The sequence below is a fragment of the Seriola lalandi genome, unplaced genomic scaffold (assembly GCF_002814215.2).
Source record: "Seriola lalandi dorsalis isolate HSWRI2012SDOR001 ecotype SW California unplaced genomic scaffold, Sedor1 jcf7180002054421, whole genome shotgun sequence".
NCBI classification, from domain to species: Eukaryota; Metazoa; Chordata; class Actinopteri; order Carangiformes; family Carangidae; genus Seriola; species Seriola lalandi.
The window spans coordinates 301,603-318,874 of NW_019524974.1; positions in this window are offsets into that span (position 1 = coordinate 301,603).

A 17,272-nucleotide genomic window follows, 5' to 3' on the forward strand; every position below is an offset into this window, starting at 1 on the left:
AGAAAGACTTTCAGCTAGCAAGTTTGGTTTCCCCCAAAAAAATGCATTCAGTATCTCACTCCGAAAATGAGAATAACATAAACAGTCACAATCACATGCATTTTCCCATGAGCAGTCAGTATTGATATTTATACAGAACTGCTAGATTTCTGATCAACATATATATTACCTATACTACTTTTCTAATAATATATTAATATATGGACACAGAACATTCAACCACAAGCTGCCAGTTGTTTGTTTGTTTGTTTGTTTCCTAAAAACATGGCTGTGTTTACCAAAGAACAAGGTACATACGTTGATAAAATGTAAACAGTATATAATTGAATTCATGCATTTATTTATTATGTAACACTACAGTACAACCCCTCATGTCAAGTGGTAGTAAACATACTTTTAGTTTGCTACCAGGGGGATACTGCAAAACAACCTGCATCAGTCAGTGTTTATTATCATATGCGCAATTAAAAACAAGTTTACCTGTAGCATTAAATTCTGCCACTCCTAATGTCATCTATCGATAAGGAAACATATAGTATAAAAATGAAGTATAAAAATAAAAGAAAAACAATACATAAAATATCAGGAGAACACTATGTACAATAACAGTAGTAAACACAACACTGTAATTACCTTATCAACTCGTTATGGCTAACGGGTTAGCTCACAGTTGCCTATTTGCATACTCTGCAGATATGGAGCAACATTAGCATTCATTTAGAGAGATGTTTTTGGCCACTTGATTAATTTGAGACCAATATTTATTCTACTTTAAGCTCTGTTTTTAGTCTGGTTCTTTAGCTGCTAAATGCTAAACAGTTCACCAGCTAGTCGCTAGCTTTGTCAGTCTGCCGTTTGGTGCTGCTCAGGTAGCATACAATAGATCTGTCAGAGCTTTTTACCTGATATATAAAGCTTCCTGTTGATGAAAGCAGAGACGGTGGTTCAAAGTTAAAGCATTAAATTATGCAAAAAAACAACAACACACAATTAGCTGACAGGTGCTAAAAAAAAAGCTAGAGCTGAGGGGAAATTGAGCCTGATGATAATTCTGTGTGGGTCAATACAAGTGACCTTTCACGTTACACATCACGTCATGTGACACTATTGTTCTTGTAAAAATATCAAGTGCAGCTTTAATTCTTTTTCCTTTTAGGGAGTAAATAAACATGTGAACATTAAAAGAAAACAACATACAAAATGACCACAATGTCTAAAGGAAATGAAAAAGAAAAAAGACATCATTTGAATTCTGCTTGCTAACTGAAGCCTAGTGAATGGTTTAATATGCTTTGACAGGAGCTGCACCATCAGGTAGTCATAGGGCCCATTAATGCTGATGTGGTGCCGTGGCAGTGGAGTTCACCGCGGCAGCACTCAGACTTTCGTTATAAAGTCAAGACTCTCACAGACTCTCAACCCAGCAGTGAGAACGCTGAGCAGATACAGTCTTTCACTGCGAGTTTCTTTATTTAACATGATCCTTTATTCCCAGCGAGGGCCTCTGTGGACCACACAGAAGGTGTATTGATATGCATTCAACATCCACCACCAGCTGTGTGTGGTTGCACACATCTCAAGTGCTAGGCAGCTGACAGCTCTGCTAACTCACCTCACCTCGTGTTCTGACCTTGTGTGTGTGTGTGTGTGTGTGTGTGTGTGTGTGTGTGTGTGTGTGTGAATGAGAAGAACAGACAGCAGAGAAATTAAACCTATAATTATATGTCTTTCAGGCGCTTCTGTCTATTATTATATTAATTTCCATCATGTGTTTGGCGGGAAAATTAAGTCGTAAGCCTTTATCCACACACACACACACACATGATTGAGTGATAACGTCTTTTCTTCTTTTTACCCATTCTTCTTCTCACTGGAGGAAGAGGTTTGTATCAGTCCGTCTCTATTCTATCTCCATTCAGTGCCATTTGTTGTAGACATATAAATATAACATTATCTATCATGAAGCATCAAGTTTCTACCATGGAAGCTAATGTGATTTTGAGTAAAGCAATTTCTAAAGCATTTGTCTGTAATGATGGGAAGCAGCGAAACCAAACCTACTCTCAGATAGCAAAATAACTCCAACCCACACTCGGGTTAAATGCTTGTGTTTCTTCTGGCCCAGTAAACGCCTAGTTGCTACTTCCGCATCTGGACCAATTCTGGCACACCAGCTGTCAGCCAACACTGGAGGATACCAGCCAGAATCTGCCCAGATGTGGAAGTATTTTAGGCCAGACTTGGACCGAGGACCTGGGCATATGTTGGGCCAGAACACCTTCTGGTGGTCTCTAATGCTAATTTTGTATGCTATGACTGAGGTCCTTTCATCACACCTTTAATTTATTCAATGATCTAAGCATCTGAACATGTAGCTTTTTTCATTATGATGTCAAGAAGTAACTAAACCTTGGAGGTTTAACACCAAGAAAAACTTCTGATACGAGTGACGAAACATTTCAAAGCCACACAGCAAGTCCAGTTACATTTGATTTACTACTGCTAGAAAAAAAAAAACGAGTTAAGAGGTACTCTACGGTCTTTGAAGAGGTGAGGTTGGAAGATGTGGCAGTGCGAAGAGGAGGAAAGAAGCGAGAGAAGAAGTAAAATGTCTAATTAACCTGAAATGTGGGCGAAATAGTGAAGCGGCAAACAGGGGAAGAGAGCACAACGGGAGGAGCGTAAAAGTCGAGAAGAGGAGGTGAAGGTGTCAGTGGAGCAGCCGGGATAAACCCTGTGGGGGAGCTGCTGTATCTACCTCCTCAGGCAAAGAGAGAGAGAGGGGGGGGGGGGGGGGGGGGGGGTAACAAGGGAGCGAAAGAGAGAAGCAAGACTGAAGGAGAAAGTGAGCAAACAAGAGAAAGAAAATAAAGAGAGACAAAAGGAATGCACAGAACAAAAAAACAACTACTTGTTTCTTGTTTTCAAATTGCCTTATTTTGTGTTGGAATGAGAACTTGTATATCCTAGAGGCTTGCTGCTGTAATATAATGTTATATGCACACGCACACACACACACACACACACACACACACACACACACACACACATAAACACACTCTGTGTACGCCGTAAAAGAATTGGGGAAGCCCTGCTGTTTATTGGGTCACTCCAGATTCCTCTGTGGATGAAATATGCTTTAATTTGTGCGGCGCTGGAGGGAGAGTCAATAGGAAACTTCTGCGTGAGACAGAGACGGAAAAGAAGGGTGAAGGAGGGAAGAGAAGCAGGAAGAGGAAGGAAGGAAGGAAGGGGTAAAAGTAGGAAGTGAAGGGCTGAGTGAGGAGGGAAAGGGAGAGAAGGAGGTTGAGGTGGAGGTGTGGATGGTGAGGATCGGGGAGGCAGGAGGAGAGGACCGTTTATAATTAAAGGAGAAAGGGAGCGAGGGAGGGAAAGAAAAGGAATGGGGGAGTAAGAGAAAAGACAGATGGGAGTAAGGATGAGAGTAAGGTGGGGAAAGAGGGAGGGAGTGTACGTCACGTTACTTTAGACTACGTTACATTGATCGTATTGCGTTATATTATTACATTATTACATCATGATACATTATGTTACATTGTTACATTATGTTACGTTACATCACGTTACATTATATTATTTTCTTATGCTACATTGTGTTACATTGTTACATTGTGTTATGTTGCATTACTGCAGCGCACTTCCATTGTCAGATTTACAGTTCTCATCATGTGGATTCCTACAGTGCCTAAGGACGCAATTATTCACATCCATTAGGCGTGAACATGTTCAGTGGCTCATGGTTATATTCTCCTAGCCTGGTTTCTGACCTCTGACCTCTTCTTGTGCCGTCGCTCTTCAGTCCATTCAAACAACGGCGTGCATGAGATTAACACAGTTACATAAACTGTTGTAAATCAATATACAAAAATACAACTCTTTATTCAACCTATTTCTTCTCTTGACATTCAAACATCAGCCACTACGATATCCCATCAATGCTTTGACATGGGGGGCAAAAAAACATTGTAAACCTTTTTGCCACCTGCTTTGCCAATATTGTAATTGATTACGGTTATGCCAATAAAGCGACATTTCAAATTTAATTTGGAAGTCAGGACTCAAAGGGAGGGTGAGGCGGCGGGTTTCTGATGAAAGCAGAAAGAAATGGATAAGTAGGAAATTAAGAAGCAAGAAGGAAAAGGATAGAAGGAGTGAAGGGCGGTATTATACGGTGAAGAAGAGGGATAAAGTGCAGGGGTTGAGAAGGAAATGGCGAAATGAGGGGGAGTTAGAGAGAGCTTAGCAGGAGTGGGGGGGTGGGGGGGAGGGTGGGTGATAAAGAGACAGGCTGAGGAGGAGAGGGAAGGGAAGGGGAGAGAGAAGGAATACGAGGAGAATCTCAAGCGCTCCACCCCTGGGTTCGGTCCATTGTCATGGTAACAGCAGTGAGGCGAGACGAGCGGCAGAAAGACAAACTCGCTCTCTCTCTCGTTCCCAGTATATCTCTCTGTCTCTCGCCCAGAGATTAGTAGACAGCTGATCTCGGTCCCTTGTTGCGTCTGTCTTCTTCTTCTCCTTCCAGATGAGAAATGGACTGACAGCAAGGAGACCAGTGGCTACAACACACACTGACCAGTCCTCTGTGTGTGTGTGTGTGTGTGTGTGTGTGTGTGTGTGTGTGTGTGTGTTCATTCATTCCTCTGCTCTCTCAGGAGTTTTGAACTTGCTCTTTAGGTTCACAATCATCCAGGGATTCACATACACTAACCTTTTCTTTTCTTTTCCAAACCTACACAGTAACAGTTCCACCTGGGAGCTGCACCTTGGAAATCCAACTCTCTATTTCTGCCTGACAGCTGCTCCGCCACAGCTACAGGCAAGTCACTGCCTTGCTCAGCGGCACTCGGTTAAAGCCATTGGTTAATATAAACAAAAAGAACAAAACAATCTGTATGAACTTACTTAAACCTGCAAATAGCTGTTTTTTGGCCACTTGGAGGAAGTGGAAACAGGTTGTGAATGTCGCCTTGATAAACAATCACCTTTTAAACTCGTTAGCAAACAGTTGCTTATTTATATAAGTCGAGGAGCAACATTAGCTTTTATTTTGAGTTGTATCTCTGGTTACCTGGCAAATGTAAGTCCAGTATTCCCGCTTCTTTTAGCTCTGATTTTGTATCTGGCTCTGAAGTTGCTAAATGCTCCACCATGTTCACCAGCTAGTTGCTATTAAACTGCGCCTGTCTTGCTGTTTGATGCTCGGCCGCTAGTATAGAGTGGATTTGTAGGGCTTTCTGCTGGGGACGAGAGCGGTGAGCGTGAACCAGAACAGCCAAACTATGTGCTGAAGCTCCGTAAAGCCAAGCGGAGCTGCAACTTCGAGTTATTCTCCGTCAGTTCATCACTGACACATAGTGTAAAATATTGGTTATAGCTGCTTTAAAAAATATTATAGTATTAGTATTAAGTTAATTTTAACCATGCACCTACATTTAGCAAATAATAAAGAATGAACTATATTTGAACTAAAAAAAAAAAGAAAAAAGAAAAAGGAAAACACAAGTCTTCACTCAGTCAAAATAAAAGCTGCACAGCTGTTGTGTGGGAGAATACATGTCTTCCCAAGGAGAACGAGAGAATCAGTCACTTTAGTTTAGCAAATGTGTCAAAACATATACGAGTCTTGTCTATCAGGAGCAAAGGAGGAAGAAGTGCAACCATGTTACAGAGCCACAAAGTTCACAGAGGGAGGGAGTTGAAGTTGATGGATGGGTAAACAATGCGTCTGACTTTAACACGGCAGACAATATTGGATTATTTCATCATGACCTCAGCTGCCAGACCTTAACAAAGTAATAATTTGTAACCTTTCCTTAAACCTGTCAAAGTCATTTCTGAGTACAAGCCAAGCTAAATCTGAACCATGGTGTTGTCAGATCATGAAACAGATTTATTTACAGGGATTTCTAACTGTTATCTTGGTGCTGATGGGAGCATCAGATCAGAGAAAACACACAAACGACGTCCTCCTCATTTCAACTGGTTGATTTGCCCATATACAGACGGGAGGAGGCCCAGATGAAACTAAAGTTGGTCTGATTGTCTACGATAGGAATAAAAGTCATAATAGCTCAGCAGGTCATTCTGTATCATTTTAAAGTAAATAGAACAATTTGAGTTTAATACACCACAGGTCTTTATTTCCTCGACACTGAAGGATTTTTCTTACACCTTTTTCTTTTGCTTCACATGCCTTCAAAAAGTAATCAGAGAGTTTTGGATCATATTCTTTGTAGTAGCTATATTTCACATTTTATGCCCATTAACTTTTGATGGAATAAACCTGTAAATGACTGAACTTGCCCGACCCTGACAATGTCATTACCTGTGCCCTAATAACATGTCTGCTTCCATCTATTTATCCATACACAGATGGGTTTCATGCCAGCTGCCTTCATCTCAGCATTCAACCTGCCCCAGTCCCTCTGCAAAAAAAAGAAAAGAAAGGAAAAGCCCAGTGCATTATGGTCCATGAATCAGAATCAGAATGGCTGAGTGGTTTATACAGTGAAGAAAAAAAAAAAGAAAAAAAGCTTTTACCATAGGGGTGCCAGCAGAAATGCATCACATGCAGCCTGAAATGCACTCCAGCAGGAGCCGAACGGAAAGTAGCTCAGCGGAAATGAATGCGAGGATCATAAAAATGTCCCCAACACAGTAACGGATTACACAGCAAACTTAAAATGTGCTATAGCAGCAGATCTTCGACGGCAAAGTGGTGTAGTGTGACGATTAGCAGCCCGGGGCCTAATCAATGTGAATGAGCTGGAGCTAATGATGAACACATCCCCCTGCTCTCTAACTCTTTGCCTCGGCTCCTGTTTGTGTTACGTTCCCGCCACTTTGTTTTACGCGCCGCTCATCTTTCACTGGATTTCTGTCGGTTCGCAGCGGCTCTGACGTATGACCCTTTTAGTGGCTTTAAATGTTGGAGATATGTAACAAAGCTCATTATCATAAAAGCTTGAACACCCACGATCTCTTGAGTTGTGTATCCAGTCTTGAAACGCTGCGTTGGAAGGATGCGGCTCCTCAACGGCTCATTTCAGACAGCGCCATGCGTCACCTGCCACGGCGGCGGTCCTAGACTCTGGAGGGGCCCAGGCAAAAAAAGTCCATTGAAGCTCATCGACCCCCCGTGTCAGGTTTTGTTGATTAAAAGGACACGGGAACGTCAGAAATCCAACTGAGCAACACAGGAAGAAAACAGAAGTGCTACAGCAAACGGGACAAACTGACAAAGACAAAGCGGAGCACAGAGACTAAATAGACACAAGGGAGGCAGGGGAAATTGAAGACAGGTGAAACACATTAGGGCGGGGCAAACAATCAACAACGAGGGAAACAGGACAAAGACAGGAAGTAAAGAAAAAAAAAAAGGGAAGTAATACAAAATAAAACAGGAAATGAAACAAACGTCCAAACATAAGAGAGTCCGACAAAGTCCAAAAATGTACAAACAAAAAGTGACGCTACAATTTACAGATGTTCCCTGAATGCCTTACAAGCAGGCGTTTGGTAGATGCTAGCTACAGCACACATAGTTAGGGCCCCAGTTAGGGGGGTTTGGGGGCAACAGCAGGGCATTGTCTTTATGGGCATTTCAAGGGGGTTTATAGTTGTCATTGCAAAATATCCGGACATTAGGAGCCATCAGGGGCCCCAAGCATTTGCCTGCTTTACCTCTGCTGATGGTACGCCTCCGTGCAAGTGCCCTCTGAACACCCTAACTGAATTTTCCGGCTTCCACGTATCACTTGGCTCGAGTGATTCTCCCCCAAGAAGAAATTCAGCCCCTCACAACACCACAGAGGGCGGTTGTTATTTGTCAGATTGTCTAAGCTGCCGTAGTTACTCATCTGTTGCCTGTAGCTGCTGCTAACTGATCTCCTGTTACTGATGTTCTGCCCGTCTGCCGTATTTACTTGGATCTGTTTGCCTGTTCTGTGTAAATCTCTCCCCGTAAACTGTCTGTTTGTGTTTTAACGCCGCCTAAAGAGCCTGCTTTTGTTATCACAGTGTGATTTGTGTTTTCAAAACCCTCCTCGGATTCTAATTAGACGTGTCGACCTAAAGATTGTTTGCCAAACTTCTTCCACTTCACACTTACTGAGGCTCCCGTGGCTGAGAAGTCTGGTTCGGTTTTTGGTTCAAAGGAAAGTTGAGGCTTTCTAGTAAGTTGAATCACATTGTGATATGGGTATTGATAAACAACCATATAAACCTTACTGTGAGTTATAGCACAATAAACCTTATTGCCTCTCACAGACAGCAGCATATTCTGTTTTCTAACATTATATTTTTGGCAGGTGACCCCTGGAATAAGATTTCCTCTTCTGTGGAAACAGGGCGACTACTTAATAGAGTGTCTCCCTGCAGGGCGGACAGCAGGCAGGGTGGCAAAGGACCCGCCTGACCCTAAACTCCATTAGTCATCCCAGTCCCGAGCCTCAGAACCTTTTTCCCACAGGCGCACGGCCGGCCGGGCCAGATGCACCGTTGCCTGAGCAACAGGAATGTGAGCGAACTGCAGAACGCGAGAGCCGAGTCGCCGGGATGGCTGAGGATTGGCATCTTGCGGGGCTACGGCGGAGCATGTGCCCGCGGGAAAATGAAAAAATGTCAAGAGAGATTAGAGTGGAGGGGGGAGGGGGAGGGGAGATGGAGACTGCAAAGCGATCTGGAAAGGTGTCTGGGATTGTGTGTGTGTGTGTGTGTGTGTGTGTTTTTGGGGAAGACAGCTTTGTGTGTGTTAGTGTGTGCAGAGAGAAGGATTTGTAGGTGTGTGTTTTCATGCTTCACTGACTCGCTGCTCCACCACCTGCCAGCTTGTTTGCAAGCGTGTGTGTGTGCGTGTGTGTGTGTGTGTGTGTGCTCATGCATGTTCATATCAGTGCTGGTTATACTGTATGAAGTCACGTCGCTGTAGTTCATTTTATTCTGCAGAGTAGTAGCTTAAATAGAAGCCCACCACCTCCATCTCCAGTCCAAAGCCTTAGGTGCACAGACCAGTAGTAACACAACAGCAGTAACAACATCTGCCTACCCATCCAAAGCTGACTAATTAACACACTGCATGTTGTTTGTTTGTTCTCTGCAGGCCGACCTCACAAGGTCAAGAAATAGTCCCAAACATAACCCGACATAAAACCACAAACTTACATTTTTTAAACTTTCTTTTTTTTAACAAATTAAACAAACCAGATTAGAGTTGTTAAAGTAAGTACAGAAGCACCTGCTACTGATCCGCCATTTTTAAAAGTCCTCTCAGGCAAAATTTAAACTATGTAGAAAATCTCTGCTATTAATATTTTGTTTAACATGGTTTTCTTACAGCATATAGAAATGTTAACAAGGTTAAAAACCTGATTTTTCACTCAGAGTTTCCTCATAGCGGATTGCTGGATTTTGAGTTCTAATTACAGGCTTTTTGTGAGATTAAAGCATCTTTCCAATTATTCTGGTTAAAAATTCGAAAAAAAAACCTTCTTCCCCAGCAACAAGTGACGGAGGCATTTCCAGCCCCTCAGTACACACCACGCTTTTTCCTTGAGAAATGTTTGCAAATCAAATTGTGGCAGCAACAAGTCCTAAAAAAAAAAAACAAGAGCAGTGTGCAAGTGAAAACCCACTTTATCAGTGAAATTCAGACTGATCAGATTAATCCACCAGGGTAGGCTCCCTGCACCCTGAGGTGTCCTTTATAATTGGTTCAGATCTGATCTCAGCATCTGAGCTGGGAAGCCTCACATCTGCATCACTGCCCCATTGAATCCGAGGATTGATTAGATAAAATTAAAGTGCTGTTTGTTTTTTTCTCTGGTTTCAATGGGAGCATGAGATTCTCACAACAGATCACAACTTTCAGGTGGAAAATTGGGTCCAGCTGCCGGTCCTCACAGGGAAGTTGGAGGGCGAGGCCACTTGTCTTTCTCGGGAGACTTTTTTCAGGTAGGTGGTTAAACCTGTTGCAATAGGCTGTTTTCAGTAGCAGCCACTATCTCCTCTCTTACTGGCAATTTCACAATAATATAAACCTCTCATAGTGTTTCTTCTTCCATCTTAATAAATACGTGCACATGCCTTCATCTGTCAGGAGGAACACATCTCCAACTAGAATGGGACTTAGTAGAGCACACAGCTGCTCCGCCAAGGCTGAACATTTTCTTCCACCAGATCCATATCATCATCTGGATCTGTACCAAATTGTACAAACTCGTAGATCTCACCACCAAGTTTTTTTTTTTTTTTTGCATCGTGATCCAAACATTATTTCCTGAGAAACTGACGAAAATGTCAAAAACTGTCAAAAACTATTCTCACATTCTTGGGGAAAGTCACCCAAATCAAATGGGTTCGTCCCTGGCCGGTTGCCCCACCCTGCAAAGTTTGGTCCAAATCGGTTCAGTACTTTTTGCATAATCCTGCTGACAAACAAACAAACAAACAAACAAACAAACCAACACGCAAACAAACACCGGTGAAAACATGACCTCCTCGGTGGAGGTCCAGGCCCAAACATGTAATAGAGAATGCATTTGGGTTCATGGCCGTTTGACAGTTCGCCTGACAAAGCATTGGTCATCATCAAAGCCTGTGTTGCCCCACACAATTTCCTGGTCCACACTGATGACACCGTGGAAGAGCTATACTACAGGTACCTGCAAATCACACTGGTTGACAGCTTTGCCTCAGATGGATGGGTGCGAGCTGTTGAGTGGGGAGCAAGTGTTTCACATGTGACACCTGAATACAGGATCCTGTATGGACGAGAGAGAGAGAGAGAGAGAGAGAGAGAGAGAGAGAAGGGGCTATATTGTTTGTCAAGAGACAATTTCAAAGGCTATTTTCTCTCTGAGGCCGGGATGCTGCCATACCGGGAGGCAGTTGTTCAGCAAGGAACTCTGCCCTCAGGATGACAAGCTATTTTTGTTTTCTCTTATGTTTACTGTTCAGTGTTAGATTATTCATGAATTCGCTGTATAACTTAAATGTTTGGATAATCAGCAAAGCAGTCTGCCTATTCCAGTTACTTAATACAGTGCAATTTCATTTCTTTATTCATTATATTTGACAAAAAAAAAAAGTGCAACACTAAGTATTCCCTACACATGGGGCAGCAGGATGAGAGGAGGTGGAGGAAGATGGAGGCTCTGTAGGGGGGTGGGGGGGGGTGGATTTGTGGCTTAGAAGGATGTAGTGGAGGCTGAAATCCCTCTTGGGTTGGAGAGGCAGGGAAAGACCAAACAGGGGAATTGGAAGCTCCCTGATCTGCCTCCTGCAGAAAGGTTGCAATTATACTCTCACTTATACAAGCAATACGAGAATTAAACAGTTGTGTTGCTTCGCTGGTTTTAGTTCAGTTAAACTTGCCCGTAATAACGACAGCATTCACATGGAGCAGATGAGGTACCGCGATGCTTAGCGTAATGAAATGATCAAAGTCGGACTCGGTGCTTTAAGAATTCAGAGAGCCGCTCTCCCACTTTTCCTCTTCACACAGACTGATCTGTCTCGTAGCTGTTTCCACTTTCTAATGGCAATTTTCATTATCTGAGTTGAGTGCAGTTTAAATTTCGTTCTAAGCATTTTCAGTGGCATTCCTATCTGAATGAAAAGGTGACAATCTATCCTCAATATCCCTAAATATAACTTGAATCATCTGCGTTTACGTAACAGACCATGTTTGCGGCCTTGAGGCTCTTTTATGCTTAAACTTAGGAACAGACACAGATTCTGTCCGTGCTCTTCGTTCATTTCATCTGTATTTGTTTTATATAAAGCTTTCAGATATGGACATAAAGGAGCAGTGCCATCGGAAATCGTTGGGGGGCAGTTTAGCCTTCAAGCAAGACCGAGACACGATCAAAGGAACTTTTTGAGGAGAGGTTATGATACGTATTTGATGGCCTCACAGACCGCCGCCGCCGCCTACAGCGCTGCCTCAACTTTTACCTCCACTGTCATAATGTTTGTTTTTGTCAGACACTTTTGAGTCCTGGCTGCCCTCTAGTGGACGTATTGCTTAATATCCATGACAACGTAAATGGTGCATCACAGTATGTGGGGAGTGACGGTTACATCATTTGAAAGCACTGTTATGCCCCGCCCTTGAGTGGCCCCAAGGGGGTCGCACGACCTTCCACCAGTGATCCAAATCAGACTCACAACACAACACAAAAATGATTGGCTTATTGGATTTGATTTAATGAAAGTCTTAAGGATTATAAGTTTAAAAACGTTTCAGCGGTGAGGGAGGGTGTTTACTGTCAGGTACCCTTCAATTCAACATCTATGTGTGGCCTCAAGTTTGGGGCGGTCTCCCAGCATGCCACTGTCCTGACCTGTTTGTGTCCTTCCTCTGACTTGGACGGATCATCAAGATTCAGGAGTCGACGTACCCATTATAGAAAGTTTCCTGTCTTTAAATACTGATGTGATCAAAGTTGCCTGAAGAATAATTTTGTCCTAGAAGTCATTTTTTCTTTTGATTGGCTCCATTACTGAAACCATGTGGAATGAGGCTAATTTGTAGCATTTGAACTGACAGCTAACAGAAAAGGCTCCAATCCAAAAATTGTTTTTCTCTGAGCCAGTCAGGCTTCAGTACAGAGAATAAATATTACCTTAACGACAGTGCAATTACTTGGGAGAAGAAAAAAAAAAAGGGAATATTTTTTATACCCCACTAAGCCTCTCTGTATTAGAAAACAAAACTATAAAGGATGAATAATACAGGACCTTCACTCTCTCCTGCAAACAGATTTTAACTCGGTGCATTCAGAATAATAATTACTGAGGTCGTGTTCACCAACAACCTTCTTCTGCACAGTGTCGGCTCCTTTCTCTTGTTGTTTCCAAATCCTCTGAGCATTGGCATGTGTTTTCAGCTCAGAGTGCCAAATACAAAAAACAACAAACACACACACACACACACACACACACACACCAAAAGAGTGTACGGAGTCAAATGAGGTCTTACAACAGTTGAGTAGTAGCAGCAGAAGCCATGACCAGCAAACACTGAACAACAGTAAACACTAGGTCACATTTGCTCTCTGTTTAATTAAATTACCTCCGTGTCAACCCCATCATAAGTCTAGTCTAGTTGTGTAATGTACAAAATATGAGGATGGCAGACTGTTTTGATTGGCGACTACCTCCAACCAGGACTCAGGAATCAGGAAACACATACTTGAGTGTGTTAGCTGTAGTGAATATTCACAAGATGGAAGTGTAATGCGAGAGTGGTCGTTAGCCTAACAGCTAATAAAATGAGATGAAGAAGCATGTGATATTTATCTTTTGTTCAAACTTGATCCGCTTAATTGTAAATTAATGGATAATCTGACAGTATTTTAAATAGAATTCCTACTTGTAAGTTTTGCTATCGCTACATAGCTAACGTTAGCATTAACAGCTGTTTACTCACCAGCCTAGAAGAAACATTGTGAGTTCAGCATCAAACTTCATTCCTTTACCCACCAACAGATGTCTCCAGTGGTGGAAAGCAACGCCAATGTTGACTCTTATCTCTATCATGTCTTTTTCTCTACTGAAGTTAGCACGCTAACCAGCTAGCCCTGGCCCGGTTGTCACTTTCCGATAGCGACTCACTGCAGCCTCCGATCTGCTCTGAAGACTTGGCGCTGCTCAGAGGACGTATTATAAGCAAACCTTACAATAAAACTATAATAAAGTTGTTATAATTATCTACATTGATATCAAGTAGGGGTGTCGCGATGTACAAGCATTGACAATAATCGAGATATTTAAAAAATAAAAATCCACCTCCCTGCATTTATATTTGAGTGTAATATATTTGCAGAAAAAAGAGACAAAAAAACACAAGCATTATTATATCAATATACTGTATATTATTTTTATATCAGGATAATATCACTATCGTGATAATCCTGCCCTACTGTCAAGATTTGGAACAAGCACGTACAGAATATAAAGTGTATATGATTTTCATATCCGCTCAGAAGAGAAAACACAATAAAAAATTATGAGATAATTCAAGTTCAGCTGGTTAAACCAAAGTGCTCTTTTCTCACATTACATGAAGATTTAGACACTCTGCCATCTAATCTTGCCTGGTGAGAGCTGTTGCCAGCGTTACAGTGTAACTTAAGCTCTTCTGGTCAAGCACCACTCAGGTAGAAGCTGCCAGAGCAAAACACGAGCCGAGAGGCTAATCCTGGAAAATCCAGCAGAATCTGAGTGTTTTATATTAGACTCTCCCGCTCCTGGATTAATTTGAGGCGAAATGGAATCTGAAATTGGTTTGGTTGTTGAATACTCGCCTGCCTCTCAGTGCCAAATGAGGGAGGGAGAGGATGAGCACACACACACACATAAAAACACAGCTTGACCCGTCTTCTCCAGTTGGTTTTTATGGAAAGGAGAGGCCAGATTGACATGACATGTAAACAGCAATTGTAGGAAAGAAGAAGAGACCTGCTGTGAAATTGAAGGCAACTGGAACAAATAGATCTGTGAGGGCTCGGGTGGTAGAATTTGTTTATGTCCTTTTGTTTTTAATTCTGTCTCTCTTTTCTCCCCGCTGACAGAAATGAAATTTATGACATATATGTCCCTAAATCAAGAGTGCCGTTGCCATATGTGTCACCTATACGGGGATGTATTATTATCACATATATACATCCTCTGGATATATGGCAATATAAGTTTATAACACATATGAATTACCCATAGTAAAAATTGTATATGTACATATATTAAAAATATGTACATGATGAATTATTACATATAAAATCTTCCCATTCTTGGAAGTGTCCTTGGGCAAGATACTGAACCCCAAGTTGCCTCCCCCCTTGATGTGTCATCTCAGTGTGAATGTGTGTGTGGGTAAAAGTGTCGTGTGAAAGGCTGAATGTGGCCTCCACTGTAAAGCTTTGACTGGTCGATGACACTTGAAAAGCACTATATAAATGCAGTCCATTTACCAAAGTGGTCTCAGACTTTTGCAACCACCTATATATAATATCAACACATTTTTGACAGGCTTTGGGATGGATATATATTTATTTTATTTTATATATATATATATATATTTATGCAACATATGTCTAAGCATACATACATAAACATACACATTTGTATAGGATACACATATATGTCAATATATGAAATTGTCCAAATTTCTAATAGGTTTCATATATAATTTTTTACGTTTTTATTTTATATGGACAAATTTCATTAAATATATGTAGATGTATCTTTTCCCACTCTTTTCGTCTTTCCTGCTTCTCTGTTTACCTCTTCCCTCTCTCTTGTTTTTTTCTTTTTTCCATTTTTCTGCGTGACTCTCCCTCCCAATTTCCAGCAGAGCCGCCTGAGAAATCTCAAGAAATCCACTCCCTCCATTCCCCACCTGTCACTGGCGATCAGCCTCTGGATCGATCCAATCCACAGATCACACAGGAAGCCATGGTGATGCAGACGATAATGTATACAAGCCTCTTTCTTCGCGCCACACCTCATCACAGCCAAGCCGTGTGCTCTTCCATCTACATTCCCTGTGCCTCTAATTCAAGCTTTTCCCTTCATTAGTGGGTGTTTGTTGGCAGGCTGCTGCCTCTTGGTGGTTGCTGGCGGTACGCTTGGTGCCGTTCACAGCTGGAGTGTTTTTACTCCGTGGTGTTTTCATAATGGTGGGGGGGGATTTATCCCAGCACCCCAAGCCATCTGTCTAAGGGACTTTGCTCCATTTCCTGAGTGAACCCTCTTTCCCACCTTCACCCATTTCATCTATTTTCTCTCTTGCTTTTAACCCTCTCACAGGTGTCGCTTTGCTTCTTATCACGCTTCAAAAAGCCCGTCTTCCACTTACAAGCCAGGGCTAAACACCGAGCTTAAGCACTGTTGCTTCACATCACTATTAATTTGATGAGCAGCATTTGAAATGCAACCAAACAGAGGGTGAGTGAAGTTAAATACTGTAATATTCCTTGACAGAAAATGTCCCAGTGTAGAGGAGGGATCCTTGGAGGATGGACCTGAAAGAAAGAGTGAAGCTACCCCAACGCGATCAGCGTTCTTCTAATTAATCTGCACACCCATGTACGGCCCAGCAGAGGCGCAGCAATGCAGGTAACTGCTTGGGGCCCCAGGCTGTTAGGAGGCCCCTGAGGGCCGACAAATTTTACTCCAGAGCAACGTCTCAAAATGCGGCTTTCTACTTCCTTAAACAACCGACGGATGATTTGAATTGACATCTATGTAGGAAACCTGCGATTGGTCGTTAGGTACGTCCATTCACAGCTCATTCACGTCTTTGTCTGGTGATTGGTTGTCAGACATCAGAGCGTCTTCACTGATGAGAGTCACTTATTATGTCACTAACTGCTTTTGTGAAGAAAAGTAGCTGAAGGGTTTTAAAAGTCGCCAAATCTATCGAGAGATCACTATGTGTTGTTATTTAGTTATTTATTTACGTTGTTATTGTTCTTTACATTTATGTTTTTTTTTTTATTTTACTAACGTGAACATTTGGAATTTAAAAAAAAATTAAATTTCATACATTTTTCATTGGTGTCAGATTATTTTTTTTACATAATAATGATGAACTCTCATCTCAACATGTGGTCCAGCCATTTTTACACAGAGTCTCGTTTGTTTATTCATCACACGGACACTTCCGTCACTTTTGTCATTTCTGTGAAAATGCCTTTGAGGAGAAACTGTCGGAAAGTGTCCATCATTTCCTTTTCCACCCTGCCCCTTGATTGTAGCCGTTCAGAACATCTTTTGCCGTGAGACATGTCTGACGCGAGTTTGTTTGGAACCACCTAAAATGTTAACACAGCATTGTCATGTAAAAGACCTGCGTGAACCATTACACAATTTAGGTGTTGGAAAGCATAAAGGGTTTGTGTTGTCAGCTCATGCATTAGAGGGCTGTGTACCTTGGCCACATCTATTAGATCCTTTAAAACAGGACACATCTTGTTGACCCATTATGACGTGTTCGGTCTAGAAACGCAGACTTCAAAGGACCTGTCTCCTGAATTGGGACTGAGCGACTGCCTTTTGATATCTCTCTCTCTCTCTCTCTCTCTCTCTTTCCTACATAACGCCATATTCTCTTTATTGTTCCTGTCAAAGCAGCATCTTCGTGTGTTGATCAGGCCAGGAGAATTGTGGCTTTCATTTGGCCCTTGTTGCATTGTGCACGCTTGAAAATGCTTTTTGCGAGTGGTAGACTGTTTCTGCTGTTGCACCG